At 32.6% G+C, this 14,627-nt stretch overlaps 1 long non-coding RNA gene across 1 annotated transcript; it reads right to left on the bottom strand.

Annotated features, from left to right (window-relative positions):
* Nucleotides 1–11,798: 11,798 nt before the first annotated feature.
* On the bottom strand, nucleotides 11,799–13,434 carry LOC139843503 (uncharacterized). The gene is made up of 3 exons (XR_011757603.1): nucleotides 13,112–13,434; nucleotides 11,950–12,975; nucleotides 11,799–11,872 (listed from the first exon to the last, which is right to left on the bottom strand). It is a non-coding gene; the product is annotated as an uncharacterized lncRNA (long non-coding RNA).
* Between the last annotated feature and the right edge of the window lie 1,193 nt (nucleotides 13,435–14,627).

Genomic DNA, 14,627 nt, shown 5'->3' with positions numbered 1-14,627 from the left:
CCAACAACCCCAGAAACACTAATAGAAGCACAGGACATATGCTTAAACAAAATATCTGCATGAAAGTCAGTAAGTTTCCATATACAATAATTAATAAATAGATAAAGCTTTACAGAAAATTCCCAAAAACACCTTATAATCATGAAAAAGATACGGAGACCAAGACCAGGAGGAAGTAGCAGCATCGAAACCAGAAGCAGCAACCACGACCAAAAGAAAAGTAGCTGCAAATAAACACTGCCCCATTCTCAAAACAACGACACTGTCCTTCCCTTGACTCTCCAACATTGTGTTCATCTCGATCTCTCAGTTTCATTTTCAGTGCCTTTTGATCATTTTAAAACTGCTACTGTTTTCCCCTGATAATAAAGTCTTTCGATTGATCGCAAAGTGCTAGCACATATACTGCCACTTTTCCTTAAAAAGGGTTTATTCACACATACTTAATTGACCCTAACACATATCTGAATGCACAGTTATAAAATATCATATTTACATGATGCAAAAATATCTGAATAAAGATTACAAACAAAATATACCTTAGACGTTTGAGATAACAGCATCGTGACAATCCACAACTGGAATATAATGTAATAGCTGGAGCTAAGTTGATCACAGATGGAGTTTGTATTGCTGCCAACCAAATTCAAAAACTTACATAATGCAACATGTATTACAGCACAACACTTTACAAAAACGTGGAGCTTTAAGAGATTAGCAAATAGAAAAATGTTGTAATAAACACAACTCTATAAATAACAAACAACAATAAAAGAGAGCATTACAGGGGTGCACCGTTGGATCACAAACGTTAGATGAAACTCAATAGATAATGGAACTACATATGTTAAGCTCCCAACAACCCCAGAAACACTAATAGAAGCACAGGACATATGCTTAAACAAAATATCTGCATGAAAGTCAGTAAGTTTCCGTATACAATAATTAATAAATAGATAAAGCTTTACAGAAAATTCCCAAAAACACCTTATAATCATGAAAAAGATAAGGAGACCAAGACCAGGAGGAAGTAGCAGCATCGAAACCAGAAGCAGCAACCACGACCAAAAGAAAAGTAGCTGCAAATAAACACTGCCCCATTCTCAAAACAACGACACTGTCCTTCCCTTGACTCTCCAACATTGTGTTCATCTCGATCTCTCAGTTTCATTTTCAGTGCCTTTTGATCATTTTAAAACTGCTACTGTTTTCCCCTGATAATAAAGTCTTTCATTTGATCGCAAAGTGCTAGCACATATACTGCCACTTTTCCATAAAAAGGGTTTATTCACACATACTTAATTGACCCTAACACATATCTGAATGCACAGTTATAAAATATCATATTTACATGATGCAAAAATATCTGAATAAAGATTACAAACAAAATATACCTTAGACGTTTGAGATAACAGCATCGTGACAATCCACAACTGGAATATAATGTAATAGCTGGAGCTAAGTTGATCACATATGGAGTTTGTATTGCTGCTAACCAAATTCAAAAACTTACATAATGCAACATGTATTACAGCACAACACTTTACAAAAACGTGGAGCTTTAAGAGATTAGCAAATAGAAAAATGTTGTAATAAACACAACTCTATAAATAACAAACAACAATAAAAGAGAGCATTACAGGGGTGCACCGTTGGATCACAAACGTTAGACAAACTCAATAGATAATGGAACTACATATGTTAAGCTCCCAACAACCCCAGAAACACTAATAGAAGCACAGGACATATGCTTAAACAAAATATCTGCATGAAAGTCAGTAAGTTTCCATATACAATAATTAATAAATAGATAAAGCTTTACAGAAAATTCCCAAAAACACCTTATAATCATGAAAAAGATACGGAGACCAAGACCAGGAGGAAGTAGCAGCATCGAAACCAGAAGCAGCAACCACGACCAAAAGAAAAGTAGCTGCAAATAAACACTGCCCCATTCTCAAAACAACGACACTGTCCTTCCCTTGACTCTCCAACATTGTGTTCATCTCGATCTCTCAGTTTCATTTTCAGTGCCTTTTGATCATTTTAAAACTGCTACTGTTTTCCCCTGATAATAAAGTCTTTCGATTGATCGCAAAGTGCTAGCACATATACTGCCACTTTTCCTTAAAAAGGGTTTATTCACACATACTTAATTGACCCTAACACATATCTGAATGCACAGTTATAAAATATCATATTTACATGATGCAAAAATATCTGAATAAAGATTACAAACAAAATATACCTTAGACGTTTGAGATAACAGCATCGTGACAATCCACAACTGGAATATAATGTAATAGCTGGAGCTAAGTTGATCACAGATGGAGTTTGTATTGCTGCCAACCAAATTCAAAAACTTACATAATGCAACATGTATTACAGCACAACACTTTACAAAAACGTGGAGCTTTAAGAGATTAGCAAATAGAAAAATGTTGTAATAAACACAACTCTATAAATAACAAACAACAATAAAAGAGAGCATTACAGGGGTGCACCGTTGGATCACAAACGTTAGACAAACTCAATAGATAATGGAACTACATATGTTAAGCTCCCAACAACCCCAGAAACACTAATAGAAGCACAGGACATATGCTTAAACAAAATATCTGCATGAAAGTCAGTAAGTTTCCATATACAATAATTAATAAATAGATAAAGCTTTTGATAGTGCTCCAAATGAACATATATTTAGTATCAATATCCCTCCGATATGTAAAGATTTCAGTTGCAATTGTTCCATTTTCATGTAATATTCATTTATATTAAATAAGTGCGAAGACAAAAGGCGAAAACAACGAATTGAAGACGCAAAGGTCCAAAAAGCTCAAAAGTACAAGATACATTTAAAAAGGTTCAATTTATTGATAAGGAACGTCTAAAAATGACAAGAGTACAAGTTACGAAACGCAAAGTACAAAATATCTCAGCGTACGCAAGGACGTTCGAAAATCCGGAACCGGTACATGAACCAACTCTCAACGTTCGACGCAACGAAAAAAAAATTACGAGTCTACTATGTATATAAATATAATATAATATATAAATAATTATAAAAATTATTAATATATTATATATATTTAAATAAAAACCGTCGGCAGCCTTGGATCTTGAAGTTGTGGGCTGGTTTTGGAACCTCCGCGACTTGCGGAGCTGGAAGGCCAAAATGGCCGCGACTCGCGGAGCAGTGAATTTCAGTTCTGGCTATAAAAGCTCTCGAGTTCTGCATGTAAAGTAATAATAAAAATAATAATAATACTCCGTGTGTAATAATAATAATAATAAACAAATATATATATATATATATATATATATATATATATTATATATATATAGATTAGTGGTATATTAGATTAGATTGGGTTATGTAAATGTTATTTTTCGGGTTTTAAAGTCGGAACTCTGTCCATGTAACACTACGCGATAAATACTCAATGTAAGCTATGTTCTTCCTTTTTAAATTTATGTCTCGTAGCTAAGCCGTTATTATGCTTATTTAAATTGAAGTAATCATGATGTTGGGCTAAATACTAAAATTGGGTAATTGGGTTTTGTACCATAATTGGGGTTTGGACAAAAGAACGACACTTGTGGAAATTAGACTATGGGCTATTAATGGGCTTTATATTAAATTAACGATACCTCGTTAATTTAATATAAAGGTTATGATTTGAAGTATCTATATATAACCACATACGCTTAATCGGACACGATGGGCGGGATATTTATAAGTACGAATTATTGTTCATTTGACCGGACACGGGGATGGATTAATAGTCAATGGACTCATTAAAACAGGGGTGGATTACATTCAAGGGTAATTGGTGTAATTGTTAACAAAGTATTAAAACCTTGGTTTACACACAGTCGATAACCTGGTGTATTCATTAAGCAAAGTATTAAGACCTTGTTACAGTTCGAATTCCCAGTTAGTTGGAATATTTGACTTCGGGTATAAGGTTAAATTTGTCGAGCAGTTTATAATTATGATCGATGAACTATTATGGACAAAAACCAGATAGGTTTCAAATACATCCAGGACAAAGGACAATTAGCCCAGGACAATAAATTAAAATCAAAACGTCAAACATCATGGTTACGGAAGTTTAAATAAGCATAATATATTTTATTTCATTTTTTCTCGTACTTTTATTTATTGTCATTTTAATTATTGTTATTTATTTTATATTGTTAGTTAAATATCATCATTTACTTTACGCTTCGCTTAAAATATAAAATCGACAAACCGGTCATTAAACGGTAAAAACCCCCTTTTTATATATTATTAATATAATATATTTTGTACGAATATAATTGTTTAAAATATAGTGTGCAATAAGCCCGCTCCCTGTGGAACGAACCGGACTTACTAAAAACTATACTACTCTACGATTAGGTACACTGCCTATAGTGTTGTAGCAAGGTTTAGGTATATCCCATTTGTAAATAAATAATTAAAACTTGTGTAATTTGTAACGTATTTCGTAGTAAAATATAGTACTATCACGTACCCCCACGCTACCACATCAAGTTTTTGGCGCCGCTGCCGGGGACTCGGCAAAACGCTATATTTTTAATTTATTTTTGTATAAATATATTTTTATATATTTTTAGAAAAACAATATAAAAAAAAAAACAAAAAAAAACAAAACACGTTTTTCAATCTCCGCGACTTGCGGAGGTTTTCTGGTACGGATCACCGCGACTCGCGGAGCCGCCCTGGCAGACCTGACCACGGAACCCTAATCGCATTTAATACGGAGTATATTAATTATTATTATTTTTAAAACCCTAATTAGTTTAATTAATTTAATATTTAGTTTTAATTTTAATTAATTAGTAATAATTAATTTTAATTAGTTTTATTTATATATAAAAATTAATACTATTATAAAATAAATATAAAAATAAGTAATTTTATCACTTTTTGTAATTTGTATCCTTTTATTTAGTGTAATCGTAATATTTTGTATATTTTTCATTCGCAATTAGTTTTAAAATTAGTTTTTCCGTAGTTATTTTATATGTATAGATTCTTAGGCTTTGCCGTAAAATCCCTTAAGTGCTTTTTCTTTAGATTAAAATTTAGGCGCTTTAGAATTTTGCGACGCCGTTTTTCGCTTTAGTTTTAAATAGATTTTAGTGCCTTTAAGTAATTGCCGTTTTCTGAATAAAATTGCATTTACCTTTAGACCTTTAGGCGCAACTTTTTAGATATAATTTTTAGACTTTTAAGTTACGACGCGCTATTTTCTTATTTTTATTTTTCGACATTTTTCGACGCGCATTCTTTTTCTTTCTTATTTCTCGACGCTTTAGTTTTTAGGACTTAGAAATTTTCTCTATTTCTTATCTAATATCTCAAACGGAAAGAAAAATTATTTAAGTGGTTAAATTAATGGACGTTGACAATTTTCTGCTTCGTAGTAATAGTTGGATTTGTTAGTGGCTGAGTTGTGAGCTTCCAATTTAAAAGGTTCTGGCTCCCTGCTGCATCTTTTGGCTATTCGAAACGTGGGCAAAAGCAGAAAAGTCTATTAATTGGACAACTTATATAAGTTTTTCTATTTTTATAACTAATAGGATAATTAGTAAATGCACCACACTGTAGCTAAAATTTGGCCATCGCAATAAAATGGAAAATTTTGAAAACAAGGCTATGGAAACTCTTTTTGATATCCGAAATCAATTAAATCAATACTCTCAAACGAGTGTTGATAAAAATTCCTTCGGTCAATCTTGGATCACGAACGACGAAACAATAACTGGTTGTGAAATTTGTGGAGATTATCACTCAACATGGGAATGTTACTATTACGTTCCTATGGAAAATTACGCACCCACGGAACCTGAATGGAACGATTACGAAGAATACAATTCAAATTGGGATTATTCCCAAGAATATATCCAAACTCAACAACCAGTAGACGAGGAATATTACGTGTCTGAAAATTTATTAGACAATATGAAAATCAAACTCGAAGAACTCAATACTCAAAATGAACAAATGAGAGAGTTTGTAAACCGGCAAGCTGAAACTCTATCAGACTACACACCTGTTGATCTGAGGAGTCGTGTGCAAGAAAATCTCATATCATCGAATTTTGATGAATTCGAGAGCTCCGAAATCACCAAATATCCCGATGATACTTTTTATTCAGTCTTACCAATTTCACAACATATCGACACATTAGCCTCTACCGACGAAATCATCGATCCATCAATGGATAAAGAAGAAGTAAGGGTAACAAATTGGTACTCTTGGGAATACGATAACGTTGAAAATTTTACCCCCAAGGCCAAACCGAACTTCACCATTCCACAACCTTCCAACCCAATATTCTCAATAGACGAGTCATCCACCGGAAATGAACTACGAGCTGTAATAGATAATGACACCTCGAATTTCACCCAATTGGGTAATAGAGGTGAAAACTTTGACGTCGAGAATAAAAGGAAGGAAACGTTAGAAATTGTCCACCCTATAATATGTATGTCGGTGTATATCGATCCATTTGACCAAGAACCAGAAAAGAGACATATCCATTTACTAAAAGCTACACTTAAAAAAGAATTAAGTAGTGATGATCGGGTGGGTCTAAACTTTAAACCCATTAATATATTTTATACCACCCGAGATGTAAATAACTGGCTCACTATTTTAATTCGTGGAACTTATTCTACCGACTTCACATGTCGTCAGCTAAGTGTGGGGAAGTTTAACCCCACTTAACGTTAAATTAGGGGTTCGGGTTAGTGCATAACTCGTTAATAAACATGCATAATAAATTAGGGTAAAAGACGCATTTTTAAAGATTAGCAAACAGTTCAGAAAAGCAACCGTTTTTGAAGAAAAATATGTGTGATAAAACAAGAAGGAATGAACGATGAGCCGCGACATCTATCATTCGACGAGCTTTATAATTACAAACTGGGTATTTTCAATCACTTTTCTACACTAATCACCCTCATGAATTTATAATTAGAGTCTGATTTCATGCAAATGAGGGCATTGCATGATCTCAAGTGTGGGGAAGGGTTATAAATTCTCTCGGGTTTATTACTTGGTTTATTTGCCAAATTTTGTGAAAATTTGAAAAATTTTCAACTAAATGAAGTCAAAATCATGTTTATACATATTTATGAACAGTGAAAACTAGATGTTAATACCGAAATTATCGTTACCTCGAAAAGGACATAAATTGAGAAACAACTTAAAACGCTTGAATTCATTTAAAATGGAATAGAAGAGAATAAAAAGGCAAAGAATGAAACTAAGTGTGGGGAGAATATACCAAGTTATTCAATTAAAAACTGTCTATCACATGTTTCTGTAAAGTTATTGCAGGTGCTTTTGTTTTGGACTAAATTAACTATTTTACCAGGTAAATTGTAATAAAGATGAAAGAAAGATGGATCTACACGATGAATCAATTCCATCATTAAAAGGAAGTAAAGTCTTCCGAAAAAGACACGCGCTTCTTGATTTAGGTCAGGAAGTTGTCGTCCAGACCAGCTGTAGGTTGACCAAAAATCTAGAAAAGTCATCACTAAAATCAGCAGGAAATCCACGGACCTCAGCATTAAACAGGGTCGCCATGTGGTCAGATTTATCCTAACCATGAGAAGGATTTATCTCGTACAATGGGGGGGCACCGTGCAAATTAGCTTGATAAGACTAATGAATCAAATCCCCAGAAAGGATAATCTCCTTAAAGATTAAAAATCAGCTTTTAAGACTGATATTACTCAATCCTAGAGATTGACCTTAAAGATTGAGAATTACAAACTCATAGAATTCGATGATATCTAAACTCGAGCTTAAACGAGAAAATATTTTGATCAAAATTATAAACCGATTTGTTTTCTGAAAACCCTATTTTCAATGCGTTCATTACCATTGAACGTAAAATCCTAGGAATTCACCTGGAATTCATTAGGTCACCTGAACTAAATCGGGTGTCAACCGTAAGAACGGTGGTTGCATAGCATGGTCAAAGACAGGACCTTGTGCCAGACCGAAAAATTATAAGGGTGAGCTTTACTATTGCTCCTACCAAGGATAGTAATTGCATCCGACACGTTATAAACCATAATCAAAAGCATGTCACGGGACATTGCCTTAACAGTTGTTTGTTCAACGCTTTCCTTTACAACCGGACGGTAGTTTTCCGAAAGGTAATATACGGAACAAGTAAACTGGACGTGTTGCTTTCCTAATACAAGGTTAGCAAGTGGGTGACACAAAACCGCAAGTTTTGAGCTAAAATTTTCAAATCTAAAACCCACCAAACCCACAAAAATATTTTGCAAACACCGGTAAAGGGTTATCCCGGAAAACTTATCTAGGGTAAAAAACTAGATTTAATTTAGATCAAATGTTTTTATAAAGATCCAATTTCCTAACGGATCTAAATTTTCATAGTCATGTGGGACTGTAAACCACAAATGCTACTATCATTGTTTATACCGCCGTATCAAAATCACTGATGTACAAAGTGTGAAGAATAAAGAAGTGATTCTAGTGTGTTTTATTTCAAGACTGTATTGCTTGAGGACAAGCAACGTTCAAGTGTGGGGATATTTGATAGTGCTCCAAATGAACATATATTTAGTATCAATATCCCTCCGATATGTAAAGATTTCAGTTGCAATTGTTCCATTTTCATGTAATATTCATTTATATTAAATAAGTGCGAAGACAAAAGGCGAAAACAACGAATTGAAGACGCAAAGGTCCAAAAAGCTCAAAAGTACAAGATACAATTAAAAAGGTTCAATTTATTGATAAGGAACGTCTAAAAATGACAAGAGTACAAGTTACGAAACGCAAAGTACAAAATATCTCAGCGTACGCAAGGACGTTCGAAAATCCGGAACCGGTACATGAACCAACTCTCAACGCTCGACGCAACGAAAAAAAAATTACGAGTCTACTATGTATATAAATATAATATAATATATAAATAATTATAAAAATTATTTATATATTATATATATTTAAATAAAAACCGTCGGCAGCCTTGGATCTTGAAGTTGTGGGCTGGTTTTGGAACCTCCGCGACTTGCGGAGCTGGAAGGCCAAAATGGCCGCGACTCGCGGAGCAGTGAATTTCAGTTCTGGCTATAAAAGCTCTCGAGTTCTGCATGTAAAATAATAATAAAAATAATAATAATACTCCGTGTGTAATAATAATAATAATAAACAAATATATATATATATATATATATTATATATATATATAGATTAGTCGTATATTAGACTAGATTGGGTTATGTAAATGTTATTTTTCGGGTTTTAAAGTCGGAACTCTGTCCATGTAACACTACGCGATAAATACTCAATGTAAGCTATGTTCTTCCTTTTTAAATTTACGTCTCGTAGCTAAGCCGTTATTATGCTTATTTAAATTGAAGTAATCATGATGTTGGGCTAAATACTAAAATTGGGTAATTGGGTTTTGTACCATAATTGGGGTTTGGACAAAAGAACGACACTTGTGGAAATTAGACTATGGGCTATTATTGGGCTTTATATTAAATTAACGATACCTCGTTAATTTAATATAAAGGTTATGATTTGAAGTATCTATATATAACCACATACGCTTAATCGGACACGATGGGTGGGATATTTATAAGTACGAATTATTGTTCATTTGACCGGACACGGGGATGGATTAATAGTCAATGGACTCATTAAAACAGGGGTGGATTACATTCAAGAGTAATTGGTGTAATTGTTAACAAAGTATTAAAACCTTGGTTTACACACAGTCGATAACCTGGTGTATTCATTAAGCAAAGTATTAAGACCTTGTTACAGTTCGAATTCCCAGTTAGTTGGAATATTTGACTTCGGGTATAAGGTTAAATTTGTCGAGCAGTTTATAATTATGACCGATGAACTATTATGGACAAAAACCAGATAGGTTTCAAATACATCCAGGACAAAGGACAATTAGCCCAGGACAATAAATTAAAATCAAAACGTCAAACATCATGGTTACGGAAGTTTAAATAAGCATAATATATTTTATTTCATTTTTTCTCGTACTTTTATTTATTGTCATTTTAATTATTGTTATTTATTTTATATTGTTAGTTAAATATCATCATTTACTTTACGCTTCGCTTAAAATATAAAATCGACAAACCGGTCATTAAACGGTAAAAACCCCCTTTTTTATATATTATTAATATAATATATTTTGTACGAATATAATTGTTTAAAATATAGTGTGCAATAAGCCCGCTCCCTGTGGAACGAACCGGACTTACTAAAAACTATACTACTCTACGATTAGGTACACTGCCTATAGTGTTGTAGCAAGGTTTAGGTATATCCCATTTGTAAATAAATAATTAAAACTTGTGTAATTTGTAACGTATTTCGTAGTAAAATATAGTACTATCACGTACCCCCACGCTACCACATCAAGTTTTTGGCGCCGCTGCCGGGGACTCGGCAAAACGCTATATTTTTAATTTATTTTTGTATAAATATATTTTTATATATTTTTAGAAAAACAATATTAAAAAAAAAAAAAAAACCAAAAAACAAAAAAAAACAAAACACGTTTTTCAATCTCCGCGACTTGCGAAGGTTTTCTGGTACGGATCACCGCGACTCGCGGAGCCGCCCTGGCAGACCTGACCACGGAACCCTAATCGCATTTAATACGGAGTATATTAATTATTATTATTTTTAAAACCCTAATTAGTTTAATTAATTTAATATTTAGTTTTAATTTTAATTAATTAGTAATAATTAATTTTAATTAGTTTTATTTATATATAAAAATTAATACTATTATAAAATAAATATAAAAATAAGTAATTTTATCACTTTTTGTAATTTGTATCCTTTTATTTAGTGTAATCGTAATATTTTGTATATTTTTCATTCGCAATTAGTTTTAAAATTAGTTTTTCCGTAGTTATTTTATATGTATAGATTCTTAGGCTTTGCCGTAAAATCCCTTAAGTGCTTTTTCTTTAGATTAAAATTTAGGCGCTTTAGAATTTTGCGACGACGTTTTTCGCTTTAGTTTTAAATAGATTTTAGTGCCTTTAAGTAATTGCCGTTTTCTGAATAAAATTGCATTTACCTTTAGACCTTTAGGCGCAACTTTTTAGATATAATTTTTAGACTTTTAAGTTACGACGCGCTATTTTCTTATTTTTATTTTTCGACATTTTTCGACGCGCATTCTTTTTCTTTCTTATTTCTCGACGCTTTAGTTTTTAGGACTTAGAAATTTTCTCTATTTCTTATCTAATATCTCAAACGGAAAGAAAAATTATTTAAGTGGTTAAATTAATGGACGTTGACAATTTTCTGCTTCGTAGTAATAGTTGGATTTGTTAGTGGCTGAGTTGTGAGCTTCCGATTTAAAGGGTTCTGGCTCCCTGCTGCATCTTTTGGCTATTCGAAACGTGGGCAAAAGCAGAAAAGTCTATTAATTGGACAACTTATATAAGTTTTTCTATTTTTATAACTAATAGGATAATTAGTAAATGCACCACACTGTAGCTAAAATTTGGCCATCGCAATAAAATGGAAAATTTTGAAAACAAGGCTATGGAAACTCTTTTTGATATCCGAAATCAATTAAATCAATACTCTCAAACGAGTGTTGATAAAAATTCCTTCGGTCAATCTTGGATCACGAACGACGAAACAATAACTGGTTGTGAAATTTGTGGAGATTATCACTCAACATGGGAATGTTACTATTACGTTCCTATGGAAAATTACGCACCCACGGAACCTGAATGGATAATGGAACTACATATGTTAAGCTCCCAACAACCCCAGAAATACTAATAGAAGCACATGACATATGCTTAAACAAAATATCTGCATGAAAGTCAGTAAGTTTCCATATACAATAATTAATAAATAGATAAAGCTTTACAGAAAAGTCCCAAAAACACCTTATAATCATGAAAAAGATACGGAGACCAAGACCAGGAGGAAGTAGCAGCATCGAAACCAGAAGCAGCAACCACGACCAAAAGAAAAGTAGCTGCAAATAAACACTGCCCCATTCTCAAAACAACGACACTGTCCTTCCCTTGACTCTCCAACATTGTGTTCATCTCGATCTCTCAGTTTCATTTTCAGTGCCTTTTGATCATTTTAAAACTGCTACTGTTTTCCCCTGATAATAAAGTCTTTCGATTGATCGCAAAGTGCTAGCACATATACTGCCACTTTTCCTTAAAAAGGGTTTATTCACACATACTTAATTGACCCTAACACATATCTGAATGCACAGTTATAAAATATCATATTTACATGATGCAAAAATATCTGAATGCTTAAGTATAACATAAAAGGTGTATAATACTATTAACTCAATAGTAGTATTTAACTCAATAGCTGATAAACTCCCTAGTACCTACCAGACTTAAAAAAACATAAAAAAATCAAGTAACCAAAGTTGCTCATTTCCAACCCTTTTGGCCTCACACATTACCAATTATTAACAAGCCATTTTCAGCAGATCAAGAAACACCAAAATCATTCGAATTGGAACCAATGTCAAACCAATGAATTGGTAAAACCTTAACCCTAACCGTCAAATCGATTTGTCAAGGTGGAAATCGTTTCAGAACCAAGCTTGAAGGTTGATTAAAAGTCGATGAACGGATCATAACCGTCATCGGATGGATCGTGAAAAGACGATCAAATATTGAACACATGAGATGAGATCAGTGGTGCGGATTCAATCGACTGGCCTTTCATCTGATGGATGGTTCACAGACGATTAATTATCGAATGCAGGAGACCCCTTTATTAAAGCAAACGATAAAACATACAGTAAAAAAAATCATTACAAAGAAATACATTTGATAGGACTGATAGTAGTGACGACGATTTGAGGCGAATCTCCTTATTTCTATTTGAAATCTCAAATTGCTACTATGAAATCAAAGACCCACGATAATGGCACATCTCTGCCACAAAATCAAGAAAACCCTATGTTTAAATGATAATCGCACAGACAATAAGGCACGAAATCAAAAACCCTAGGTTTAAATCGTAAAGGCGTCACGGAATCATAAACCCCAAGATGATATTAAAAAAACCTACTCGTCTTCCAGATGAAATTACAACAGAAGCACCTTCCACACCAAAGCGTTGAGCAATACTATAACTTATACCTTGTGTTGATGATGTAATTATTGCAACTTTACCTTCAAATCTTCTTCCAATTTTTGGATTTTCCATTATTGTTGTTCTTGTTGTTGATCAATAAATCTTACCGATTTTTAACGATTAGTGATTGATCGAGTGGTTTTTTTTTCTTTCTAGAAACTGATTTGGATTTTTGAAACTCTAATTGATGAATTAAGGTTTGTAGAAGGTGGATTGGAAATACGGGCCGTAGGAGATGAGAGCGTGGATTTTTTTCGGTGTTTTATTTCTGGATGATTAGAGATGACAGCGTGTAATTTTCGATGATTAATTAAGGTTAATTGTGATTAACCATGTAATTTACATGTCAGCAGATCAGTTTATGATTTAATTTGGGAGTGCCACGTTGGATAAACCTTCACAATTTATAAGATGTAATAGATAGATAGATAGATAGATAGATAGATAGATAATAGAATAGATAGATAGATAATATATATATATATATATATATATATATATATATATATATATATATATATATATATATATATATATATATATATATATATATATATATATAGTGGTAGGATCAAGAATGAAGTAACCAATCGGGGGGAAGCAATTTTTTTTTTCTTTTCATTTTTTGAAAAAACTTTGTTCACGAACATTATAAATTGGATGAAAATATGAACATTTAATAAAGACGCTTTGTGATAAATATTTTTATTTTGGCGAGAAAACGCTCAAAGAAGTAATATATAACAATTATCGTGTTTTTCGAGCGTATGTTGAGGTTTTAGATATTATGGTTTAGATATCAGGGTTTATAAGGTTTAGATATTAGGGTTTAGAGTTTAGATCTAGGGTTTATATTTAGAATTTAGATTGAGTTTTTAACACGAACGGTTTATAGTTTAGGGTTTGAGGTTTAGGGTTTGGGGCTTTGGGTTGAGGGACTAAACCCAAAACACCAAACTCTAAACCCTAAACTCTAAATCGGGCTAAATTTTACTTCACAAAACATGAAAAAAAACGTTAACATTCATCACGATCAATATTATCTTGAATGTTATTTTTGTCGATCATTTTCCCGCATAAATAATAACATTCATCACGAAGTGTCTTTTTTAAATGTTCATATTTTTGTGTGATCTTGATGCCTGAAAAAAAAATCTAAAAAAACGGGAAAAAACATTTGCTTCCCCCCGCTTCCCCCCGATTGGTTACTTCCCCATTGATCCTGCCCATATATATATATATATATATATAATAACATCAAGATACAAAATATATTAAAGTTTATCATTTTTCTTATCATGTTTAAAATACAATTTTTTTTAACTGGGCAATGCTAAACGTAGCCCTTAGGGCTACGTTTAAGCATACCATAATTATGTAAACTCTCTTTAATTAATTATAAAGTATAATTATTCTTTTTTTAATATCGACTTTCCTTATATAATTTTGG

This window comes from Rutidosis leptorrhynchoides, chromosome 4 (genome assembly GCF_046630445.1).
Source record: "Rutidosis leptorrhynchoides isolate AG116_Rl617_1_P2 chromosome 4, CSIRO_AGI_Rlap_v1, whole genome shotgun sequence".
In the NCBI taxonomy this organism is placed as follows: Eukaryota; Viridiplantae; Streptophyta; class Magnoliopsida; order Asterales; family Asteraceae; genus Rutidosis; species Rutidosis leptorrhynchoides.
Note: the sequence above shows the minus strand (reverse complement) of the source record. Positions and strands in the feature narration are given on the sequence as shown.